We start from the raw sequence: 11,600 nt of genomic DNA on the forward strand, positions 1-11,600 counted from the left end.
ACCGAGATTCGATCTCAGAACGCTGGATTCAAAGCCCAGAGTGCTGACCATTACACCATGGAACCGAAACTGCTTGGTTGGAGGCCAACTTGGAAACAGATAGCTCTCTGGCTGTGGGGAAGCAGTTATACAGAGAGGTTGGATCCCAGTGATTTTTGGTCAATGGCCCGTCTCAAAAAAGGGAAAAGTGTGGGAGATGTTGCTGAAACCCGGAATCGAACCAGGGACCTTTAGATCTTCAGTCTAACGCTCTCCCAACTGAGCTATTTTGGCTACAACAAACCTCTGCTTAGCAAGCAGGGATTTCAGTGAGATCACCCTACTCTTTGTCGGAGCTAAAGAAAAGAGCAGAGATGAGCCCCCAGACAATAAAAACAGATGGCCAGTACTGCGGTCGAACCCGCGACCTTGGCGTTATTAGCACCACGCTCTAACCAGCTGAGCTAACTTAGCCATCCATGTCTGCCTGATTGGAAAAAACCTGCCATAATGTTTGTGAATGCAATGAGACAATAAAGCTTCACGTTTTAACCTGAACAAGGGCTCGTCCGGGATTTGAACCCGGGACCTCTCGCACCCAAAGCGAGAATCATACCCCTAGGGCAAGCAAAGTCCTCGAGACAGTGTGAAAGGCTAACGAATGCAAGTTGGCCTCTTAATTGACCTAAAATTGGGGCTGTATCTAACATGTAGAGGGATGTTAGGTAGGACAGCTGAAACGGTCAGATGTCACTTAGACCAGCGGGTCTCAATTCCAGTCCCGGAAGGGAGGAGGCCAACTTGGAAACAGATAGCTCTCTGGCTGTGGGGAAGCAGTTATACCTGTTCCTCTGGGTGTAACGGGACACAGAAGCAGCAGCGCTGGAGCAGGCGCTGGAGCAGGCGGAGCTGGGCCTGCACCGGATGTCAAAGCACCAGAAGATGGAATCACCATCGACACAGTCATGTCTGGGTTAAGGACTAGTGTGCCTAACAGTGACCCAGGTGCTGAAATGGGCTGCACAACTCCTGCTGCTGTGGGGACGGGTGCGATAGGGCACTCCTATTTGGCAGAAGTGGGCCGGCGACCCGGTCGCAGAATTGGAGCCTGTCCTTCTCGATTTGGCGGAAGGATAAATTGATGTTTTGGGCCTGATGTTGATGGCACGTCATCCAATTTTTCCCTCGGCAGAGGAAGCTGCGTATCAGCCACATCAATTGGGTCAGATGGAGTCAGTCCCTGGGCGAGGACACTCATTTCCTGATTTTTCTGCTGCCGTTGAAACCTGAAAGTAAATTACTTGTAAAATATATATATATATATATATATATATATATATATATATATATATATATATATGTGTGTGTGTGTGTGTGTGTGTGTGTGTACAGAAGTATTCAGTTCCCTGGAACCAAATAATGTGCCTTGCTTACCACTGAATGAGTGTCCTCTGGTTCAGCTCAAACAGCTGGATCATTGTTTCATCCATCAGCCTTCGACTGTTAAGCACCAGGTCTCGGATGTGGTGGTAATCTGAAAGGATTTTAGACCACCTGGGGGTGCAAACTCCAGCCTTCTTGGTCGGTGACTTGTGTAAAGCACACAGCTTCATACAAATGGCCTCAACCAAGCGGCTGGTGCTGGGCCACTCTGCTGGACCCCCAGGATGTCCAATCAGACACCGTTTCACACTCTCCACACCCGGTGTGACTCCGGACCGTTTCGGTGCCTTAAAGCGCCCATGTGTCAGCTGAGGCTGATGTCGAGGCTGATAGTTGACCTGCTGTTTATCAACGTCAGGGAGAGCTGTCCACAGCTGGATGGCCTCTGTCACCTGCAGGTCGGTGAGGTAAGGAGCCTCACGAAGACCCACCAGGAAACCAGCCAGATCCTGGACCTTGTCCCACCCAGCGATGCCATCAGGTCCAATGACTGCTCCCTAGTAAATGCAGATTAGTGTTAATATACACTTTCAGTCAAAAGCCTTTGAACAGAAATATTTTTTTACATTTTTTAAAGAATTCTGCTCGACAAGCCTGCATTTATTTTATTCAAATACAACAAAAGCCATTATATTGTGAAATAATTTTACTATTTAAAATAAAAATGCTTTCTATTTGAATATAGTTTAAAGTGTAAGTTATTTCTGTGATGCACAGCTGTATTTTCAGCATCATTCCTCCAGTCTTCAGTGTCACATGATCTTCAGAAATCATTCAGATATCCTGATTTGTTCTTCTAGAAACCTTTTTTTATTGATATTATTATCAATATTTAGAACAGTTGTGTACATTTTGTTCAAGATTCTTTGATGAATAGAAGGATCCAAGATAAGAGTTTATATGTAATAAAAAGCTTTTTTAACATTATACACTATACCATCCAAAAGTGTGGAGTCAGAACATTTAAATCATTATATATTTAGTATTAAATTATAGAAATTAATACTTTTATTTAGCAAGGACGCATTAAATAGATGATAAAGACATTTATAATGTTACAATATATATTGAACTTTCTATTCATCAAAGAAACCTAAACAAAAAATCTCTAGGAGCTATTTTTATTCAAATGGATAGCAGTTATTTTAAATAGTAAAAATATTTCAAAATATTACTGCTTTTGTTGTATTTTGAATCAAATAAATGCAGGCTTAAAAAAAACAAAAGGCTAAATAGATAACTTAATAGAATATTGCAAAAGAACAAGTTAAATTTCTTACCTGTATATGCTCCAGGAGGGCGATAGCGCTCATCCCAGGGCTTCCCAAAGACTGTTCGGCTTAGCCGGTCCACAGCCTCTCTCATGGCACTGCCATATGTCCGAATGGAGGACGCCCGTTTTATGGCATCTTCCATTCGGTCATCATTCCAACGCATCAAGCCCTCAAGGAGATAGTCCTGAAAATGCGCATCGCTGGCACTGGTTCCTAAAAGTTAAATAATATTAAAAAATATATAAAAAAGGGTTTTATATGTCACATATGTACAATATATGTACTACACATAAGGTGCTCTGAAGTAACTTGTATACTACATTTAATAGAGTTGTGTAACTAAATTAAAAATGATTGTCACTTATTCCTGTATTACTAGTGACTTGTTAGTCAAGACAGCTTTGTCAATGCTAATGACATTAAAAAGTAATTGTAATGTAGAGTGTGACATTTATTAATGCGGCATTACTTTAAAGTGATGGAAGCAGTTACAGTGCTTATATTTTCTACAGAAAAATAATAATCCATATGCATGTAATACCTGGAATAAAACGGTTCAGGTGGAGGTGGAACGACTCCAAGGAGGTAGAGCCACGAGCACACCTGTAGCAGCACAGCTCCACGCTGCCTTTCTTCAGTGTCCCTGTCTTCATGTACAGCGGAAAGTCCTCTGGGTCTTGTATACACTGGACGTGCTTGCGCTGTTCCTTCCATATCTGCTGGATCCGTTCGTGGTCCAGCAGAGGAACTCCCAGGGTGTCCTTCCCATCCGCACTGTCAAACTGATCAATCAGTGACCCAATCAATCTGGCGGTCTCCTCCACCCCCCTGGTCCTCCTCCGGCAGTGCAGTGCCAACTCCCTCCGGGTAATGCGAGCACTGACCGCCTTTTCTGAGATGTGGCCAGTCTTCTTTGCCGCCAGGTCACTCTCTTTTGCAGAGCGAAGAGCAGCCACATCCTCTGGATCCCACTGAAAGATGCACGTGGACAGACGTGCCATGAAGATCCCGTAGAGTGGATGAGCCTCTGTCGTGACACCTGCAGCAAATCGCCGCATGAAGTGCCAGATGTCGAGGCGCACTACAAGCTCATCCCACTCCGAAAACATGATCTTCACCCGCGATTGGCCATACTGACTGCAGCAGTCCCTGTCCACGTACATCACTTTTGGGGCTGCCTCTCCTGCCTCTCGGTAGCGTTTCATCAGACCAGCTGCCATGGAGTCCAGTCCATGTCCCTCGGCAGCTGTCAGCACAGAGACAAGGACCTGGTCGTGTTCATTTCCGACATTTGTGCACCAGGCAGCTGTTCCTGAAGCAGCACCGGCAAGTTTCTTTGTGACCTATTGGGAAAAATAAAAGATGTGCTCTTTATGTACGCATATCACACACATATCCATATCTGGCAAATTTCTGGATATAAACAGGGCTTTGATACCTTTTTTTGTCGAATCCATCTTGAGAACACAGCCAAAGACAGATGTTAATTTGGCCTTGACCTCGTGCAGTCGCCCCAGAACATCCCTGGCATACACGGCTAACAGTCACTTAGGTTTAGGCAGGGCAGGTAAAAGTGGAGGACCAGCAAACACAGGAGGCTGCACAAGGGAGGACCTTGTGAATGGTTCACAGGCAGTCAGGTACTGCAAGACACGCTGTGTCCATGCCTCACTGTGCTGTTCCATCAGCTTCCTGTAAAGCTGAGTCACACTGTTGCCCAGTGTCCTCTCCCTCATCATCCTCAGCACCCGGTTGTCACATGAGTATCTAAGGAAACAACAGTATAATCATGCAAATGCTTTAGTTGGTAAAAAATAACCCATATAAAAGTACCTAATAATGAATGATTGTCATTATGAATTACCTGTATGTCAGCAAAGCTGGAAACTGACTGCGGTGGCCCATATCCAGCTGTCCTAGGATGTCCTCAGACCAGGCAGGATATTTCTTTTTGCAGCGTTTGCACTCCAGATACTCAGTGGCAAGGTCATACCACCCGTCGATGTCCACGACCTTACGCACGGTACGGTAAATTCCTGCCGCTGTTAGTCTGTGCTTACCACAGTCTGGGCGAACACAGACAAGAGGAAATAACCACATCTTCAGCGGCATCCATAAGAAAAGGGGCCGACAGAAGAAGAGGTCAGGTGAGGCAGGGGGCTGAGTGTTTATTAAAGGGGGCTGAGGAGGATACCACCAAAGTTTCAGCTGGGACACTAGTTCTGACTTGCCGGTTCGTGGGTTGGCCTTAAATAGTGTGTTCCGGATCCACTCATGCTGGAAAGGTGGAAGTTGATCTTTCCAGTGACTTGGAAGCTCAGCTGGTGGCTGGTGATGTGAAGGAGCTGGTGCCTTGGCAGTTTCCACTGATGGAGATGGACCAGCACAGTCCTCTGAGTGAATAGTAAAAAAAAAGCAATAAGGATGACTGTTGCATTTGATAGTAATATGCCATAAATGCAGCGCTCAAACAGCCTGCAAAGCACAATTTTTGGACAAGTATTCATAAATATTATGTTATATTTAGGAACGAGAGTGAAGAAAGTGGTACTAGTGTTAAGGAAGCAAAGAACACAGCATACACTATATTAATTTAAGGAGAATGAGGATCAGATGGAATGGAGGAAGGAAAATGTGGTGTGATGAATTAACTGTAAAGCAACGAAGCCCACGGACATGAAGCATACACACAGATAGAGTAAGGAAAAACTGTTCCTCTAATCATTAGAACAATGAATCTCCACCACCCTGTCTGCTCAGGGAGAGCTGAAGAGTGTGTGAGAAGAGCAAGCGGTGTGAAAAAGTTATCTGGTGATTATCTAACAACGGGTAAGTTCGGAAACGCAAATAAATAAACTGACACCTTGGAACATCCTTACGGTTTTGAAGAAGTGCACTCAAAGAAAGCATCCCGCTTGAGGCATGATATGATATAATTCTGTATTGTAAACAAAACACATTTTAAAATGTTGATTATTTTCCCCCAAGAAATAACGCTTCTCAGTGTGTTTTCACAAAACATTCTTGTAATATGTGCATTTGTGTCATATGCCACACCTGTATTTAGCTGTGCTTCACATTGTGATGCAGCAAATACCAGCTCCTCATCGTCATCTTCTGCAATGGGAACGGACTTGCCTGGAGCATAAATGTTAAAACTATCATTGTGAACAATACACAGAGACAAACATATGTAAGATGGTGCTTACTTACCAGTAGCGAAAAGCTGCATGGGGGGCAAATGTTTGGCTGGGGGTTCTGCTGCTGGAGGAGGTAAAGTGGACTGCAATAATGGATCTGGAAACGGCAAGTTGACAAGTTTGCCATAATGATAAATTAATATATGTAGAAATGCTTTAGGTAAAATTCTATATTCACACTCCTACTCACAGGGTTTAACTGGTGACGTGAGTTTTTTCGCCAGCTGTGAAGGCGACAAATTTTTGCCACGTGCCAACAGCGCTTTCACAGTTGCGGTTTTCTGTACACCAGTTTGGATAGCTGCAGGTGGAGGTGCAGTGGTTGCAGAAGCACTGGAGGTTGCAGCGTGAGGTGCAGGCTGACGTACGCTGGTGCCCACAGCAGAAGCCCGTCTTTTCAGGACATATGTCTTGAAAATGGCCATGTTGGTTTTGGGCCTGGCATCTGCCTTAACGAGGTACCTGATGAGGGCTTGAGCCTCCTTGCTCTGGTCCTCATAAACATCTTTCATGGACCGACCCTGGAAGTCACCAAACTCCACCATCAAGCAGCCCTGGTCTCCAGTTGCCCGGGCTTCTGCCTGCATTTCCTGCTTCCTCTGATACTTCTCCACTTCTTCTGCCATCTCTCTAATTTGAGAAGTGTACTGTAGGAACAGTTGTTTATTTTCTGACAGGGGTGTTGTCTGCGTCGTCTCATTGGAAATGCTGAGCACCAAATACACGGCATAACCCAGAGAGTTTTCCAGGAGCCATCTAAATCTCTGGCCCTGGTACTTCCCAAACTGAAGTTTGCAGTGAGCCAGTACTAAAAACTGGTCACTGGGGTCTCCACCGTTTGTGCTGACAAAAGTACTGGCCTCTGACAGCACCTCCTCCTTAGGTTTGGCCCTTCCAGACTCCACATTTTCAAGGCGCCTCGCCTCCGCCGAAGGTGCCATGAGGAGTCGGCTTGATGTTGCCGATTGCCGTTGAAAAGAGGGATATGCATACATTTTCTGAAATGAAAATCAGAAAAAGACTACTACCTTTTGCAATCTAAAAGACACCTGTATGTTAAGTGTGTAACAATAATTTAACAAGCTACGCATAAACTATATTACTGTGGTAATAAACATGGCCATGACATAAACTGTCCTGAAGATGAGTTTTCTACAAAGGACAGGAATCCCTGACATATAAAATATGTAACGTCAATATGAAGTCTGAAATTTCCTTTTATTTTCAATGCTGTCATCTTAAACCATGATTACACACACACCAGGCTACAAAATATTACATTAAATATATTATACTTCAAATGTTGTCATCTTACCCCAGGGTTACACCAGGTGCTTTTACCTCTTAAAATCTCAGCCATTTTTCTGTGTTTTTAACTTTCTGGTCTACCTAAATTAAAATGAGCACTATTCCCACATACTTTGGCCCATATGGATACATTTGGCCTTTTTTTGTTTGTTTTTAGTTAAGACTCTCAATGTTTTTTTATAAAAAAAGTCATTATTATTACATTATTTTAGAAAATATCAATTATTTCTTGGTAAATGCAGTTTTCCATATCTCCACAACAATTTGGTAATGATTTTTACAATTAAAATGTGTGTGTGTTATTATGTGTTAATACCAAATATAAATGTAAATAGTTTAATCATTATTTTCATTCATAGGGCCCAGAAACCATGATTTCTTAGACAATAAACACATCATTGTTGACAGTAGCATAGCTTAATTAGCTGACGGTCGATAAATTTAACTTATCTGATCATTTATCATGTGAAAAGTTACAGGTTCACAGGTACTGAAGAAAGCATGAACTGTACATGCCAGCTAGCTATACTGACACGATTCATTTTCCAAAAATACACACTGTATATGAACAAATAATGACCAGTTTTCAATGAATGAAGTAATAGCCTTACCTTTAACAAAGATGACAACAACGGCGATTGGTCAAAAGGAGGCCACAGGAGAGAAACGCGATTGATCAAAAGTAAGCCACGGAAGAGAAACGCGATTGTTCAAAAGTAAGCCACAGGCGAAACGCGATTGGTAAAAAGTAAGCCACAGGCGAAACGCGATTGGTCAAAAGTAAGCCACAGGCGAAATGCGATTGGTCAAAAGTAAGCCACAGGCGAAACGCGATTGGCTCATGTGGGCTTACTTTGTGCTTACTTTGGCTCAGTCGGTGGGAAGCAGTAGGCGCAAGCGAGAGGTAGCGGGATCGATGCCCGCATTCTCCAAGTTGGCTCCTGCCCTTTTACTCACACATCCCTAGATCAGTGGTTTTCAATCCTGTCCTGGAGGCATCCCTGCCCTGCACATTTCGCATTTCCCCTCATCTAACACACCTGTTTCAAATCATCAGCTCATTAGTAGAGACCGCGAGACCTTATTTGGGTGTGTCTAATAAGGGAGACAATAAAAATGTGCAGGGCAGGGGTGCCTCCAGGACAGGTTTGAGAACCACTGCCCTAAAGAAACAGACTGAGCATCGATGCAATGCGGCCAGACTCTCTACGTTAGTTAATTTTTTTGGACTAAAAGGTGCCGAAAAGTATTTCAGACATTGTCCTGCGCAAACTGGTGGCAAAATAGGTCCCACCGAGATTTGAACATGGATCACTTGATTCAGAGTTCAGAGTGCTAACCATTACACCATGGAACCTTAACTGGTGCAGCTGTTGCTCACAGGGCCACAAACACTGGCACCATCTCCAAACTAGTGCTGTTTTATCTTTTCCTGCGGCAAGAAAGCACACAGGCTCCACCGAGATTCGAACTCAGATCGCTGGATTCAAAGCCCAGAGTGCTGACCATTACACCATGGAACCGAAACTGCTTGGTTGGAGGCCAACTTGGAAACAGATAGCTCTCTGGCTGTGGGGAAGCAGTTATACAGAGAGGTTGGAACCCAGTGATTTTTGGTCAATGGCCCGCCTCAAAAAAGGGAAAAGTGTGGGAGATGTTGCCAAAACCCGGGATCGAGCCAGGGACCTTTAGATCTTCAGTCTAACACTCTCCCAACTGAGCTATTTCGGCTACAACAAACCTCTGCTTAGCAAGCAGGGATTTCAGTGAGATCACCATACTCTTTGTCGGAGCTGAAGCGCAGAGCAGAGATGAGCCCCCAGACAATAAAAACAGCTGGCCAGTACGGGGATCGAACCCGCGACCTTGGCGTTATTAGCACCACGCACTAATCAGCTGAGCTAACCGGCCTGGCTTAGCCATTAGTGTCTGCCTGATTGAAAAAAACCAGCTATAATGTTTGTGAATGCAATGAGACAATAAAGCTTTACGTTTCAACCCGAATCAGGCGTGCTAACAAAGAGAGACATGCAAAACATGCAGACCTGGGGGGAGCGAGGACTAGAATTGAGAACCGCTTCCTTAGACTTTAAGTCAGTGTGAACAAAAGAGGTGAGAAGTTGTCTGCATGATCCGAGTGTTCCAAGGTAGCCTACATAATACAATAATCCATACACATGCATACTGGTGTAACAAGACCGAGAAGGTCCTTAAACACAAAAGCTTAATCTCTTTGTTAATTTGACAACATAATCTCGGCCATTGCAAAGGAGCAGGCCCAGCGGAGGGACAGCCTCTTTGCATCAAACCCATCATTCCCAGCTATGCTCGTTATTCTTGAAAGGCCAGGGGAATTAGCTGAAATGGTAGAGCGTTCGCTTAGCATTCGAGAGGTAGCGGGATCGATGCCCGCATTCTCCAAGTTGGCTCCTGCCCTTTTACTCACACATCCCTAGATCAGTGGTTTTCAATCATGTCCTGGAGGCATCCCTGCCCTGCACATTTCGCATTTCCCCTCATCTAACACACCTGTTTCAAATCATCAGCTCATTAGTAGAGACTGCAAGACCTGATTTGGGTGTGTCTAATAAGGGAGACATACAAAATGTTCAGGGCAGGGGTGCCTCCAGGAAAGGTTTGAAAACCATTGCCCTAAAGAGACCGACTGAGCGTTGACGCAATGCTGCCACACTCCGACGTTAGCTTTTTTTGGGCTCACAGCTGCCAAAAGGTATTTCAGACATGGTCCTGTGCAAATTGGTTGCAAAACAGTGCCATTTTACGCACAGTTCCCTAAAGCCATGGTTTTCAAACCTGTCCTGGAGGCACCCCTGCCCTTCACATTTTGAATGTTTCCCTCATCTAACACACCTGTTTCAAATCATCAGCTCATTAGTAGAGACCGCGAGACCTTATTTGGGTGTGTCTAATAAGGGAGACAATAAAAATGTGCAGGGCAGGGGTGCCTCCAGGACAGGTTTGAGAACCACTGCCCTAAAGAGACAGACTGAGCATCGATGCAATGCGGCCACGCTCTCTACGTTAGTTAATTTTTTTGGACTAAAAGGTGCCGAAAAGTATTTCAGACATTGTCCTGCGCAAACTGGTGGCAAAATAGGTCCCACCGAGATTTGAACATGGATCACTTGATTCAGAGACCAGGGACCTTTAGATCTTCAGTCTAACACTCTCCCAACTGAGCTATTTCGGCTACAACAAACCTCTGCTTAGCAAGCAGGGATTTCAGTGAGATCACCATACTCTTTGTCGGAGCTGAAGCGCAGAGCAGAGATGAGCCCCCAGTCAATAAAAACAGCTGGCCAGTACGGGGATCGAACCCGCGACCTTGGCGTTATTAGCACCACGCACTAATCAGCTGAGCTAACCGGCCTGGCTTAGCCATTAGTGTCTGCCTGATTGAAAAAAACCAGCTATAATGTTTGGGAATGCAATGAGACAATAAAGCTTCACGTTTCAACCCGAATCAGGTGTGCTAACAAAGAGAGACATGCAAAACATGCAGACCTGGGGGGAGCGAGGACTAGAATTGAGAACCGCTTCCTTAGACTTTAAGTCAGTGTGAGCAAAAGAGGTGAGAAGTTGTCTGCATGATCCGAGTGTTCCAAGGTAGCCTACATAATACAATAATCCATACACATGCATACTGGCGTAACAAGACAGCATCAACAAAAGAAGGAACATGAACTAAAGTGGAAGCAATCAAAGTCCTCGAGACAGTGTGAAAGGCTAACGAATGCAAGTTGGCCTCTTAATTGACCTAAAAATGGGGCTGTATCTAACATGTAGAGGGATGTTAGGGAGGATAGCTGAAACGGTCAGATGTCACTTAGACCAGCGGGTCTCAATTCCAGTCCTCGCGCCCCCTGCTCTTCACATTTTGTAAGTTTCTTGTATAGCTTCAGACATTTGTTCCATTCGAACGTAACTGCCCTGAGAACTGGACATCACATCACAGCCCTCCGTGATTCAATTTCAAAGCGTATGTATATGTTCAATTCATAGTGAGTAATACAGTGGTGTATCGAGGTATACAGAGGTAAAGGATGTCACACTTCTCCATGTGTGAAGAAGTTGCGCAGCACAAATCCGTGAACCAATGTTCCAAAGTGAAGTATACTTTGACGGATTTCCCCTGCTCAGGGAGTGGGGAGCAATGAACACTGTGTAGGGACCATGTCAATCACTAGGAGCTCACTTCTAATGAGCTGATTATCCGAATCAGGTGTGCTAACAAAGAGAGACATGCAAAACATGCAGACCTGGGGGAGCGAGGACTAGAATTGAGAACCGCTTCCTTAGACTTTAAGTCAGTGTGAGCAAAAGAGGTGAGAAGTTGTCTGCATGACCCGAGTGTTCCAAGGTAGCCAACATAATA

General features: G+C 44.6%; 5 non-coding genes across 5 annotated transcripts; all 5 read right to left on the reverse strand.

Moving 5' to 3' along the window:
* Window positions 1-200: 200 nt before the first annotated feature.
* Window positions 201-273, reverse strand: trnaf-gaa (transfer RNA phenylalanine (anticodon GAA)). The gene has a single exon. It is a non-coding gene; the product is annotated as a tRNA-Phe (tRNA).
* Window positions 274-8,655: 8,382 nt separating this feature from the next.
* Window positions 8,656-8,727, reverse strand: trnaq-uug (transfer RNA glutamine (anticodon UUG)). Its single transcript has one exon. It is a non-coding gene; the product is annotated as a tRNA-Gln (tRNA).
* A 135-nt stretch (window positions 8,728-8,862) lies between these two features.
* Window positions 8,863-8,935, reverse strand: trnaf-gaa (transfer RNA phenylalanine (anticodon GAA)). The gene has a single exon. It is a non-coding gene; the product is annotated as a tRNA-Phe (tRNA).
* Window positions 8,936-9,041: 106 nt separating this feature from the next.
* trnai-aau (transfer RNA isoleucine (anticodon AAU)) lies at window positions 9,042-9,115 on the reverse strand. Its single transcript has one exon. It is a non-coding gene; the product is annotated as a tRNA-Ile (tRNA).
* A 1,406-nt stretch (window positions 9,116-10,521) lies between these two features.
* On the reverse strand, window positions 10,522-10,595 carry trnai-aau (transfer RNA isoleucine (anticodon AAU)). The gene has a single exon. It is a non-coding gene; the product is annotated as a tRNA-Ile (tRNA).
* Window positions 10,596-11,600: the final 1,005 nt, after the last annotated feature.

The sequence above is a fragment of the Carassius carassius genome, chromosome 8 (genome assembly GCF_963082965.1).
Source record: "Carassius carassius chromosome 8, fCarCar2.1, whole genome shotgun sequence".
Classification (NCBI taxonomy): domain Eukaryota; kingdom Metazoa; phylum Chordata; class Actinopteri; order Cypriniformes; family Cyprinidae; genus Carassius; species Carassius carassius.